The following is a 15211-nucleotide window of genomic DNA, read 5'->3' as shown; positions in this document are numbered from 1 at the left end:
CTTTACAATATTACTGTATATAATATATTATTACTAGGTACTTTAACAATATAATAGTTAATTATAAAATGTATAAAATAAATAGGCCTAATCCATTACCACTTGGACTCTTACTTTGAGAGAGGAACATAGGTTGAGGGTGTTTGAGAATAAGGTGCTTAGGAAAATATTTGGGGCTAACAATCAAACGTTCTGATGGGGGCAGATAAAAAAGTTATTTGTTTTTCTTCCACCGTGTTAAGAATGTCAAAAGAAGTGCTTATACAAATTTTGGCCACTCGACCGCAATTACGAGGCCGTCCAGAAAGTGATTTTCCCTGGGGCCGTTTATAGAAAAAAGCATAATTGCATGAAAATATGTATTGAAACAGATACAGCAATTGTTGCTCTATATGTTAACATATCCCCCACTGCAATTGAGACATTTGTCATACCATGGGATCAGTTTCTAGTGTCGTAGAAGTCAGCTGCTTCAGATTGGAACCAGCGTTTGACTGCGTCTGCATCTCTCTCTGTTGATCCCATGATATGAGAAATGTCTCAATTGCGATGGAAAATATGTTCAAAAGTAGCTCAACAATTTCTGTGTCTGTTCCAATAAATTTGTCCAATGAAATTGTGTTTTTTTTCTGTTAATGGCCCCTGGCGAACTTATTTTTTTACGCCCCTCGTAACTGCGGTCGAGTGGACTTTGTAAAAGCACTTCTTTTGACATTAATATGTTGGAAGAAAAAGTTTAACTTTTTTATCTGCCCCCATCAGAACGTTTGCTTGTAAGAGGGATGAAGTTACAGGAGAATGGAGAAAGTTACACAACTCAGAACTGCACGCATTGTATTCTTCACCTGACATAATTAGGAACATTAAATCCAGATGTCTGAGATGGGCAGGGCATGTAGCACGTATGGGCGAATCCAGAAATGCAGATAGAATGTTAGTAGGGAGGCCGGAGGGAAAAAGACCTTTGGGGAGGCCGAGACGTAGATGGGAAGATAATACCAAAGTTTCTTTAAAAATGATTTCCGATAAGTTTTATTCTTTACAAAATTTTGATAGGACTTATATTTAATGAGATAAATGAGTTTTAAAATTAAAATAACAACATCTAAGACGGTGCAATGAATTAAGAACAAATGACTTCGTCTATAAGGGGCCTTGGACAACAACAATCGAAACAGGGGCCTTGGACATCAACAATCGAAAGCTATTAAACATAGCCTACACAGAATGTTTCTGTGTTAGTATGAAGTAATATCAGAAGCTAAATTAACCGATTTGTATAATTAATTATTATTTCACCATTGGAAAGTGTAGTTTCTCTAGATGGACATAATGCTATAATGTTATTACAGTAACGTCTGAGTAAATCGAGGACAGGTAAGATTAAAATAGCTTCTTATGCACAGAAAATTTGATAGGCTATTTTGTACATTCGTTTTCTGTATTTCTTAAAATAATATTTATGTACGCTCATTTTAATCTCAGAGAATTAACGAACAACGAGAGTGTATTGATTTAGAATGCAGTAATAGTACGTTAGCTTAGCAATCCATTATTTTATAATTCAAATTTTAACTATGCTCAATTGAATCGTGTTAAAATACATAAAATATATATTCAATAAATGCAATGCAAAAAAAATTGGGTAATGAGCGAAGCAGATTATCTTGCGCTGTTGTAAATGTTGTTCCCTGGATCAAACGTCCTATTTTAATTATGTAATTACTTTATATTTATTTCTAATAGGTGCAGCGGAGCGCATGGGTGCGGCTAGTATACAATAAAATTACAATAATGACAGCAATAAAATAAACGTATAGGCGTATAAATAACACCCACGCCTACTGTAAGGTTCATTCCATGCCAAACCAACGAAACTTATTAAAGAGTTATTCAACCTGACCACATTGGATTGTAATGAAACTTTCAGGAATTCTCTCCCCAAAGGTCTAAATTAAAATAAACTTTTAGAAAACTTATTGTATCTTGTTAGGTTTGATGTAATTCATTTTTAATATCGTTTCCACTAACTCTTTCAATCTGGAATAATTCTGATTCTGTAAGTAATACAGACTTGTTTTACACCTCATTTTAAAGGGAATTTCACAAGCTTCAATTTGATATGTACTTCTGTTATCAAAGGTCCCATTTCTTCTGTGTTGATTTTAAAAGTAATTTCTTGTTTGCTCTTCGAGTTTCATGTTCTCTTAGACAATAAATTCTTCCTGTTGTTGTTGTTGTAGGATCCACTTAGTCAATGCCGCAATTTTGTGCAGAACTAATATATCAGGAAATTTGAATATTTCAAGAACGGAGAAGGTCCACGTGGTGTTATGTTATGTTTTATTTAACGACGCTCGCAACTGCAGAGGTTATATCAGCGTCGCCGGATGTGCCGGAATTTTGTCCCGCAGGAGTTCTTTTACATGCCAGTAAATCTACTGACATGAGTCTGTCGCATTTAAGCACCTTAAATACCATCGACCTGGCCCGGGATCGAACCCGCAACCTTGGGCATAGAAGGCCAGCGCTATACCAACTCGCCAACCAGGTCGACTCCACGTGGTTCCAGAAAACTTATTTTTACTTCATTGCTTTCTACCCCTAATACACAACAATACACATTAATTTCAGCATTGGCAGGCAACAAAACCGACAATACTCTTGATTACACCAATCTGGCTTTCAGGAAGTAGCTCCCTGTAATAATTCAATACTCTTGATTACTCTGAAAATGCCCGGATTCGATTCCCGGTTGCGGCAAGTTACCTTGTTGAGGTTTTTTCCGGGGTTTTCCCTCAACCCAATATGAGCAAATGCTGAGTAACTATCAGTGCTAGATCATTTCACTGGCATTAACACCTCTATCTATCCAGGCGCTAAATAACCTAAGATGTTGATAAAGCGTCGTAAAATAACCAACTAAAACCTCTGAAAATTAGTAGCTTTTCACGAAAACTCTAGTCTCATTCACAGGATTGTAATTGTAGAATTGTTGAGTATCCACCCTTTATTGCGTTTGCTTATTGTATCTTTTCCTCTATCCCTGATCCCATTGATATCCTGTTTTAAAAGTTTCAGGTTTTGTAGTTTGTAACAATAATGAGAAAATATATTTTTTCAAAATTAAAAAAAAAAAAAAATCTCATAATATTTTGAAAAAAAAATAGATTTTGATCTCTTCCATTTTCGTATTATTTGACCAAACATAGTCAAAGTTAGATATCAAATTGAAGCTCGTGAAATTCCCTTTAAAATGAGGTGTAAACCAACTTGCAGAATTGGAGTTATTAAAGATTGAAAACGTTAGCGCAAACGAATTTTTTTTCGCACATTTTCAACGTCAAAACCTCACAAGAGACAATTTTTCTAAAAATATATTTTAATTTAGATCTTTGGGAAGAATAATTCCTGAACGTTTCATAAAAATCTGAGGTCAGGTTTGAGCGACTGATTTGGTTTGACATTAAATGACCCATAAAGCATATCTAAGCAAACGTATACTTATAAATCTATATATATATATATATTACACCCGATCATTATCAATTTAAGTAATTAGAATTAGTAATTAATTAATTACATGATAACTTATAATACATTGCATTACAATGCACGAAGTGTTGATTTTCGTCACCTGCAAATCTCTCCGCATTTTGACATATTTTGCTGCCCTGCATTAGATAAATAAACAAACAAACAAACAGACAAACAAATAAGACATATAGATAGATAAATAGATAAATAAATAAATAAATTTTTTTGGCAGCATTGTGTGATGCTATTTCATTCAAATGATTAATTGGTAACCACTTATCTGGGTGAAACTAGCGCTGAGGTGGTTCTGATGATTTCTGAAGTGAAAACCATTCAATTTTAAGGGATTTTTTTTTTTTGGAGATGCAGTTGAGCGTATATGCAAAGCATAAAAGAGCCTAAACTAACCAAACCCAGTGCTGTCATGGACGCTATACATCATATGGGAACCTACAATTTTTTTTTTAATTAGGGCCATACATCATATGGGAACCTACAATTTTTTTTTTTTTAATTATCATATGGGGAAAAGAAAATTTTTTTCTGTACGGAGCCATACAGCATATGGGTGCCTAAGTTTTGTACGCGGATATCTGTACAGATCTTAGATCATCTCTTGCTGTTCCTAATGTATTTTGTTTGATGTTCCTAAACAAAAACTGTCCACCTCTGCAGGACTGGAATCCAGGATTATAAAAAATAATGGTTGAAAAACAATAAGTGCTGCAAATACACACTCCAAGATTCGAGACAAGTGTGCATTTACAGTGTGGCTACATGGTATACGCTATTCCTTAAATCAAGCTTGTTGTACAATTAAAATGTAAAGCAAAACAATTTCTTTACTTCTTCTCTAATATTAAAAAAATTATGGTCAATGTAGAGTATCCACCGCCCACTGAATTAATATTTCACACTTTTATCACTGCCAATGCTGCGCTATAAACCAATTTTCGGCAATCTAATGTAAAAGACTGCCTACAGATATTTGGAAAGTTTCAGAGAAAATACACAAATTCAATCTTCTAACAAGATTCTTTCGTTTTTATGAATTAAGTAATTTGCTGGAAGACATTGTTAGTTATAGACCACTCTTACACTAAACCTGAGTAATTTAAGCTTATTAATCAGATATGATTCTACTTACTGTTTTTTATATCGTCATCTGTATGTAATTTCTATTTGATACATATTTCATTGTTATTTTCCACCCAAAGATCGTTTAGAACACTGAATATTACTTAATATCTCCTATCTTTCTTCAAATAGTGTTTATATGCCATGTTAATTTTCATTTGTTTTCGTAAGTTAACAATGATGCACATTGGGAGCAACATATAAGAAATTATTTTCCTACACAATCCACGCTATATTCACATTGTTTTGAAATGATTAATCGAAGATGGTTTGCTTATTGTTTATTACACGCACATTAATTGTATGTAATTTCTATTCCATACGTTTTTTTCCTATCCCAAGATCATTAAGAATGGTGAATAATATTCATGCATGTTTCCTGTATTTCTTAAAATATGTGGCATGTTAGTTTTTATTTGTCGTTATTTACGTAAAAATGATGCGCCAAAAATAATAATAATTTCGTACTCACTCCACATCCCTATATTCACATTTGTTTTCCAATGATTTATTAAAGAATGTACCGGTACTTAAAAGACTAATAATTTAGAAACATGTTACATAAATCATCCTTGTGCCAAAAGAGAATGCTCCCTGGACCAAATTGTCGTATTTTGCAGAGGTCGTCAGTAGTACTCGCTGAAATGGGTAATAATATAATATAATTATGTTGTACGTAGCAAGATTGATTATTCAATTGATAGGATATTTTATGAGGTTGTCATGACTGAGATATCTATTGTCAAGCAACAAGTTATACTAAATATGTTTAGGATTAGTGTAAAACTGGTCTATATCTCCTATAGTGGGCGGGACATAAGTAACATTCACCAAAATTATTAAATGGCAGTTGGAGAGATAGAGAGAGGAGAGTAAAATATATTTCAAGGAAGAAAACAAGGGGTGTGGCGTATGGCCAAGAGAAAAATTACCATGACAGCACTGACCAAACCAGACCTGTTACAGACCCGTATATGCAAGGTGTAAAAGTAGAGTACGAAGGGAACTACCCACGCGCTAGTTTAACCCTTACAGATGAATTATTATACAGGGTGTTTAAAAATACGGGGCATAATTTCAGGTATGTATTTCCCACATGTAGACAATCAAAATAGTTCATTACAACATGTGTCCGGAAATGCTTCATTTCCGAGTTATGGCCTTCACAACATTGAAATTCACCGGAACGTTTTTCTTTCCGCAGGTCGTCATTACAGAAGATGTTCAAAATGTCCACTTCCTGCTTGAATACACACCTCACATCGATGTCTCATTGACCTGCGAACACGATCCCAAACTCCAGGAGTATTGCGTATGTCCTCAGAACATGCCACAATTCGATTCCGAAGGGATTACAAATCAGGCACCGGAGACGAATAAACCAATGATTTTAAATGGCCCCACAACTAGAAATTGTCCACATCTGTGGAGTAACGGTCAGCGCGTCTGGCCGCGAAACCAGGTGGCCCGGGTTCAAATCCCGGTCGGGACAAGTTATCTGGTTGAGGTTTTTTCCGGGGTTTTCCCTCAACCCAATAAGAGCAAATGCTGGGTAACTTTCGGTGTTGGACCCCGGACTCATTTCACCGGCATTATCACCTTCATATCATTCAGACGCTAAATAACCTAGATGTTAATACAGCGTCGTAAAATAACCCAATAAAAAAAAAACAACTAGAAATCGAGAGGGTTCAGATCAGGTGAGCGTGAAGGCCAAGCAATTGATTTGAATACATGTCGCACAGTCTAACGCCTACACAACACTGAATGTAACCTTCGCCTCGGAATGAACTGTCAGAGTGCCCTCTTAATGTCTCCTTTGACGGCAACGACCTGCGGAAAGAAAAACGTTCCTGTGAATTTCAATGTTGTGAAGGCCATAACTCGGAAATAAAGCATTTCCGGACACATGTTGTAATGAACTATTTTGATTGTCTACATGTGGGAAATACGTACCTGAAATTATCCCCCGTATTTTTGAAACACCCTGTATAAAGAACTTCAAGTGTTATTATTGTCTCAAAGTTCTCTGTGTAACAAATTATTCAGTCAGAATGTCCATGTGATTATGTCAACTGCAGAAGACGGAAAAGATATTGTCGTAATATGTACTTAGATTTCCAAGTAAGGACAAGGAGAAGTTACAAAAATTGTTTTCGAATTCAGCTTTATAAATTGAACGATTTTCACATCAGAAATCACCGTAACTACCTCAGCGCTAGTTTCATCAATTTAAGGACCAGTATAAAGGAAATTTGATGATAGTGAGAAAGAAATTCGTAAGGGAGGCAGTCAGAAGGCATCGTGGTTGCATAAGCTTACTAGGAGTCGTTACAAACAACTATTCTATTTCATTTGTAGAGAGCAAAATACCTACAGTAGGGTAAAGGATCTAAATCAATACGTTTACGATAATGGATATAAAACTGTCTAGAAAAGTAACAGAATTACCGTACATTGCAATTAACACTGCATCAACAGAAAAACCTCACGGGGTATCGTAAATCTAATAAAAAAAAAAAAAAAAGAAAATTCTGTAAAAAATGCATTCCGAGCGAATTTTGCAGCCTGATAATATCCCGCCCACGTTATGGACATAATTCAATACCGTTAGTCTGACATACAACGAATACTAAAACAATCTGATAACCAACGACGATGTACAATTTTAATAACATACAGAGCGAATAAAAATACAAAGGCATATTGTAGCAATAATTCAGATGAAAAGAAAATTATTAGTATAACCTCTTAATTCGTAAACGAAAAAAAAAAAAATCTGTCAGTTGTGTAATGTACAGCTGTCAAAAAAAAAAGTGGCCGCACTCGTGAACAGCGAATATTTTCAAAGTCCACTTCGGGTCGCGGCGATGTTACACGATGCATGTGCTTGTACAAGCAGTTCCGGAACTATGAAAGTGTTCCATATCTACGCCTCGTAGACCAGCGGTAGAGTGCTTGTTTAATGATTCAAAGGTCGTGGGTTCGGGCCTTCTTCAAGTTTTCATTTTATTTTTTAATCTTTCTTTAGCTATGTAAATGATATTCAAATTATCATTTATATCCAGTTATCGTTCTTTATGGATATCACGTTATTTATATTTTGTTATCGTTCTTCAGAGATATGAATAAAATTCAGGTCATCATTTGTATTCTGTTATCGTATTATAACGATATGAATAATAATTATTATTGTATTTCCAATAGGGGCTAGCCGTATTTTACATATGTATGTTAGGGCTATAGTTTTATACACAAAAAAGATAAGCATAAAGAGAAATGGAAAAGAAAATTAAATTAGCTTACGCGATGTAAACAAAACATAAACAATCCATAAATTAGGCATTGCGATTGCAAAACAAATATCAGGTATCAATTTGTAACATACAAAAACATTAACAACACACATACGTAACACTTCTATAACACAAATATGCAGCTTTCCGTACCATACATCATAAATTAATACACAATAGTCACACAAACACAATCAAATTATAATTACGACATTGCGACGACAACAAGCATCTCATGACTGACTCACATACATAACAAATCAAGCATCCGTTACAACACATACACTTCAACATAGTAACCACACTTTTAAAAGTTACAAATTTGGCTCCAAGAAGAATAAATAGGACACTTACTATTTACTATTCTTCTACAATTTCTTAAATACATCAGTAATAAATCTGTGAAATTCCGATATGAATAATATTCACGTTTTTTATATTGTTATCGTTCTTTAGCGATTTAAATAATATTCAAGTTATCATTTATATTCTGTTTTCCTTCATTAGCATTATAAAACAGTATTCAAGTTATTTATATTGTTATTGTTCTTTTGCAATATATTAATTAAACAAACCGATATTTATCATTTATATTCTGTTATCGTTCTTTAGTGATACTGTATAAATAACATAAATTTAATATTAGGTTTGGAAAAATCCAGTTGCATAATACTGGTATTAGTTTTTCTTTTTGTATTATTACATTATGCTACCTTGAACCACAATAAGATGAAAAGGAGTAACGAGGAATTGAACCTGAGACGTTGACATCTAAATTCCGACGTTCGTCCGCTGAGCTACGAGAGCAAAAGTGTGGAAACATGTTTGGAAAAATTGGCCCAATCACACTCTAAGATCTTCTGATGATTCGTAGAAGCTAGTCCAGGATGCGGGGGGGGGGGGGGGGGTAAAGGCTAATTGAGATTTCCCGGTCTCTGACCGGGTCAAACATCCTGATAGAATTAATATTTTTAACCCTTGCCGTGACTTTCGGTGAAGTCTGGAGGGCCCAATTAGTCAAATCCACTCTTCTCATCTCCACGCTTGGGCCCCTTGGAATTTAATAAGATGCGAAAGAGATAGTGGTGTGCGGAAAGCAACGGGATGTTACCGCATTTAGGCCTATCCTTCCCAAGAAAACTGCAAACATGAACAAAGGAAGCTTTTAATAGAAGAAGAAGGATCTTCTGCGGACCTCTGGAAAAAGAACTAAGGAAGAGACTAGTGAAGTGCTTTGTGTGGAGTGTGGCATTGTATGGGGAAAGAACATGGACATTACGACGAAATGAAGAGAAACGAATTGAAGCATTTGAAATGTGGATGTGGAGAAGAACGGTGCGTGTAAAGTGGACAGGCAGAATAAGAAATAAAATTGTATTTGAAAAAGTGAGTGAAGAAAGAATGATGTTGAAACTGATTAGAAAGAGAAAAAGGAATTGTTTGGGTCTCTGGTTGAAAAGAATAATAGACGACATTAGGATATGTGGATCATATGCGGAGACTAAGAGGAAGGCAGAAAATAGGAAAGAGATTGCTGGGTTTGCAATGTAAGACCTGCCCATGGACAGAACATTTATGTGTGTATGTTCAGAATGCCTGGAATATCGTGTCTAAGAACAGTCGCTATTTGCAAAGACTAGTCAATTCCATGCCCACTCGACTGCAAGATGATCGAGATAAGAGGAAGATAGACTAAATATTGAATTGTGGCTTTTTGATTTGTTTTTTGAACGCTTAATTGTTTGAATGTTTTAAGGCCGACGCCAGTAAATTTGTTATGTTTATGCCACGAAAGATATTTTATTGAGAATAAAATATTTTTTCTTTCCATTTGCAGCCACAATATCATAATGATAATGATAAAGTCATGGCATAATATATTAATGAACCTGATGTTAATTACTAAAATAATCATAAAAGAGAAAGGAGCCATTATGTCTAGTTTGTCTCTCTCAAAAACAGAACAAAAAAGGACATAAAAAGCACGAGGTTGTAGTCGAACGCAGGACCTCATGAATAAGAGGCCTGAACGCTACCATTATGCTATCGAATAACACACAGTATACTTCAATTATAACTGTAGATATCAGGCAACGTGGTCCAACAACATGTAACATCGCCTGTCTCCGAATTGTAGCGAAGATATCCGAAGGGAACTTTGATACAGGAGAGCGGCCACTTTTTCTTTTGACAGCTGTACATAAAGTAATATATTACGCCGACATTATGAACACACAATGGATTTAATGTGGACGGATACACAGTTATTATTTATCTGCTTTTATATCGGATAATATAATACAGCTGTAAAATGAAAACATGTAGGCGTAGAAAAGAGGAAACATATTGGGGGGGGGGGGCAATAATTCTTCCCCTTTCGGATAAATTTCAGAACACGGATACCTGCTTTTGCTTTCTAATTCAAAACTCCGACCTTGTGCACACAAAATAAATAGTGTCTTTTCGTAAGCACGATGCGCATTCGACAAACATAGGCAAATCTCCTCTTTTCAGTCTTTTAAGATAACTGTTGCCAGTGAGGTATCCGTATACTGAAATTTTCCCACATCATCTATATGTGTTGAAAAATTTGGGTAAAACAGGCTTCTGTATGCTACAATTTAGCGACACATTAAAGTACATTCTAACATAACCTCACATTACAGTGAGAAAGGAATTCGCGGATGGCATGAAGTAAAGTCACAGGTGACTGTGTGGTAAAGTCACAGTCTAGTATATAAGCTTACAGTCATTAAGATTAAGGCCGTGTCTCAAAGCTACATTTTCAGCTGAAGTGAACTAGATTGTTGACTAAATAGCCGGATGTGGCGTCAGAAATTATGATCCAAAGCTACATAGTGCATAGCAATCAAGTCCGTAGTAGCTAGTAAACGAAAATGCTTGCTTGATTGTTGACTTGTTCACTAAACAAACATGGTATTGGGGTTTTGAAATCTGAAAATGCTTTGGAAGTGAAATAATATAAATATTATGTATAATAACACGTTAATTTTGAACATTGACATTGTTAGTACTTTCTGTGCAATGTTTTAAATATTATTGTAATATATTAAGTTCTTATCTTTTCCACATAACTCGTAATGAACCTGCATCAGGACTCTGCCTTCTTAATTCAGTGCTGCACCGTGGAGTCATGGTTTTTAGAAAAAATAGTCTATAAAGAAGGCCATGTTTCAAGCATACATTTCCAAAGCTCCCTAGTGTGTAGTTTACAAGTCACCTAGTTGCTAGCCACTAGTGTGTAGTATGGACTTGAGCTTTGAGACACGGCCTGAGTTTAGGTTGCTAGGAACAATAGACTGTGCAGGTACTATTTCGCATTGTCTGTAATGAGGCAATAGTATCGATCCTAGTGGTTAGTAACTATCTATGGATGCATATTTATTACATATTGAGCTTCGTGACTGTATATACTAGACTGTGGTAAAGTATTACCACAGCCGTATTACTCTATGTACGTGTCAGGTACTCTGCCATCTAATATTGGTTATTGGACTGTGGCGTCCGTTATTTTCCACATGCTACAAATTCTAGCATGGGCTTGAGGAATCTGTAATACTATGATCTAGAGTTTTGCATACGGCGTGATCCAAACTTCAAAATAGCCGACAATGTTTTTATTTTCATCATCATAGCTTTCCTACAAATTCAGACACACACCAGTACAATACAAGAAATAAAGATAATATTTTTATTTAAAGTTTTAACACAATTCTAGGTCAATGTTACTTATGTCCCGCCCAATATAGAGACATAGGCCAATTTTACACATATTTAGTATAACTTGTTGCTTCTTTGTCAGGTTAGGTTTGGTTAGTTTAGGTTTTTGTTATAGCCTACCTTGCATATACGATTATAGCGCAACATTGGCAGTGATAAAAGTGAAATATTCGTTCAGTGGGCGTTGGATACTCTACATTCACCGAATTGATTGAAAATTGTCATAACTGAATAGAAAAAGAACGCCTTACTTCAAAAAACGTTATTTCCTCTTTTCCAGATCCTGACTTCGAGAAGGATGTCTTCTCATGAAAGACGCGATGGTTGAATTGACTCCTGACTTCAAAACATACTGCAAACGGGACTTATAGCCGAAAACGACCGACCTGTAGGTTTCTTCAATCAAGTTCCAAGTTCTGTATATTTGTATTTGTGTTGCATTTAATTATAGTTATTACTTTTATGTATATTATGTAATTAATTATTAGTTTGTAAACATGACATGTCCCATATCATGTATATGATCAGTGGATGTAATAAATGATTATGATTATGTTCCTCACTTTGTTTTTAACGATAATGACTTGACTGAAAACTCTCTCTACTTCAGCATTCGAATGGGACAAAGATAACGCAGAAGTATGACTTACAGAATTTACAAAAAGCACTGTCTGTAGGAACAGGTCATATCCAGTCTTTTAATTCCCCCAGATTCTCCTATTCTTTTCGATACTTTTGAGTACATTTAAGTTTCGCAATGATTAATGTTATATTTTATTACTCACGTGAAATTTAATTAAAACACAATCACTAATTTCAATCACATCACATCACAGTATGATACCTAGCTGAACTATCACATAGCAACTAATATTATTTTAAGATTGAATGCAATGCAGTCTGCAGACACAAATCTCAACGCACATGCAACCTTGAATGGTGTGAAATATATAATGAGTTCATGACATCATCACATGCTCGGTGGGAAGGGAGAGGATCGGAGGAAGTGTCCAATACCGATGCTGCAATGCGTCATTGCATGCTATTGTGCAATGTTGTGACCGTTGTTAAGTTATAGATCGAGAAGTAGATCCACGTATGCTTGTACAAGTAATAAACATTGGAGTTAATATAAAAATATTCAAAATGGCCAGGAACGACTAAATGAAGCACAGAATTGCTAGATCAGTATTCGAAATGGCTGGATTTAGCTACTACGTGGCTATATTGGCAACACTGCTTTAACTAAACACATGGATAAACATAACTTACTGCCATAATCTTCGAACAGATGCACCGCAGATATTTCCTAGAATTACGGAGTTTTAACTTTGAGAAAAGAGCTAAAACAAAATTCTTCCAAGTCATCCCTCAGAAAATGCTGTAGTAACGGTATTTCTATAACTACCTACGTAGGCTATAGGTATTTCTGTTCTTTTTATTTCAATAATATTGTACTTAAGCTTAAGTATTCCGTAGTGACCTAACCTCATCTCTCCTTTCAATGGTTTAGTGTAGACTTCTGCAATGGGAACGCCAAGATTTTTTTATGAAAGAGAAAACTCGATTATTAATTTGCGAATCCTGAAGTGGAGATTCATTCATGTTTGAAATGAAGATGCATTTTGTATATCACGCGCTTCAAAATAGAAAATAAGTATATAAATAACTATTTTTAATATAGGCCTACACGTACCTTACTAACACTTTGTGTATCATTTCCAATCGCTTTTCCTTCTTCTCTGCAAAAACTTGTATTGAATATTGATACTAAACCTTTGTGTTATAATAGTAGACTCTATTATAAAAATCTTCTGTACATACAGAATAGCCCACAAAATGTATACCCTTTTTGTTCATTAATAACTTTGGAACAAATCGAGATTAGATTCGGATATTGTAGCTTAATGTGGGTATTTGAAATAGCCACCATCAACATCAATCGATGCTGCCGAACTGCTCCACAAACTACGGTCTACGTTCTGTATCATTCACAGACAAATGACAGAGGTATCATTGCTGTCTCTGAGCGTCATGACAATTTCTGCCGCTAGGTTCGCCTCGCAATCCTATTATATGATGAATAGTTCCATTACTAAGCATTGTGTATCGTCAAAATTCTTTGATTAATTTTGCATTACGGATCGAGTACGAAGATTATAAACATAACAACCATTATTATTATTATTATTATTATTATTATTATTATTATTATTCAATTAGTATAATTATTAGTTTGTCTTGCCTTAAGACAATCAGTAGGGTTATTTGAGGAAAAGAGTATGATTTACCATCATTTATAGTGGCGAAATATTCCACGACAATGGTTAATTATTACTGCTGAATAATGACACACGATTTGCATTACTTAGGATGCGAGTTTAGTGTAACGTACTCCCCTCATCCTCCAAGCCAAATCAAATATTATACGACATTACGAGAAATAAATAAATAAATAAATAAATAAATTACTACAATTATTCGTTGTGATAAAAGTACAATTATCACTGCATGGTGTACCGAAGATTTTACTTTATGTTTTCATTAAATTGACATGTCATGAGTGACCACAGAAAACAGCTCAGGGGAGCGAGATGCAGATATTACTAGAAATGAAATGGGGATCAGAGAGAACAGATGCGCATGTGCCTATGGACGGCAAAAAAATCGTCCCTGAGATATTTGTTTATTTTTTGGAAAATAGTCAAATTCGAAAACCATTTCTAATCACATACTGTACAGTATATAGCAGACTAACTTTTTAATTAATTTAATTCTAACTCCTAATTTAAAAACTGTTTACACACAATAAAATATCATATAACATTTGCTATTACTATCCACTATCCACTGCTATTACTCTCTAAAATCTTTGAAAGTGTAATCCTATATAGACATAAAAAAATTTCAGGAAACAATTCAATCTTAACACTGAACTGCTGCAAGCATTCAGGAAAAATTAACGCTTTACTAGTTGTATGTACAGTTTGATTTTAATGCGGTCAAATCCATCGATGAGAAAAAATCAACAATGGGAATATTCCTAGACTTCAGTAAGGCTTTCTATGTAGTAGACCATATTGTACTACTAAGAAAAATTGAAATGTCAAGGAGTCAAGTCTGTAGAAATAAAGTTTATAGTATTTAATCATGATATTCCAGGATAGGGCCGACGAAATGGAGGAAACAACTACTCGTTCTAATGCAGAGTATCCATACAATGAGTTCTCCCTGTGGATATTGGGTCTTTTATGTCGTCATTTTTAGTAACTTGCGCAAGATGCTTGATCGCCTTTTTATTTCTACTGGCAAACATAAAACTCTGCAGTTTCTAAATGTGTGAAACCTTTCCCATGGATTTTATAATTGAAGGCTAATTAAATTTTTTAGGTGCTACTAGTATAATGGTTATTCTTTATGGTTGTGAAGCTTGGACACTCACTTTGAGAGAGGAACAGAGATTAAGGATGATTGAGAATAAGGTTCTTAGGAAAATATTT

At 34.8% G+C, this 15211-nt stretch overlaps 1 protein-coding gene across 2 annotated transcripts in view; it reads right to left on the bottom strand.

The window, feature by feature from the left end:
* The window catches only part of LOC138691753 (serine/threonine-protein phosphatase 6 regulatory ankyrin repeat subunit B-like), a 78113-nt gene that overhangs the window by 42720 nt on the left and 20182 nt on the right, over positions 1–15211 (bottom strand). Inside the window, exon 1 of one of the 2 annotated variants that reach the window (XM_069814094.1) lies at positions 12497–13835. The exons of the other annotated variant lie outside the window; for it this stretch is intronic. The gene's annotated coding sequence lies outside the window, so the exon portion shown is untranslated. Of the gene's footprint in view, positions 1–12496; positions 13836–15211 lie in introns of those variants that run through there. 2 annotated transcript variants of the gene reach the window in all.

Source organism: Periplaneta americana, chromosome 16 (assembly GCF_040183065.1).
Source record: "Periplaneta americana isolate PAMFEO1 chromosome 16, P.americana_PAMFEO1_priV1, whole genome shotgun sequence".
NCBI classification, from domain to species: Eukaryota; Metazoa; Arthropoda; class Insecta; order Blattodea; family Blattidae; genus Periplaneta; species Periplaneta americana.
Note: the sequence above shows the minus strand (reverse complement) of the source record. Positions and strands in the feature narration are given on the sequence as shown.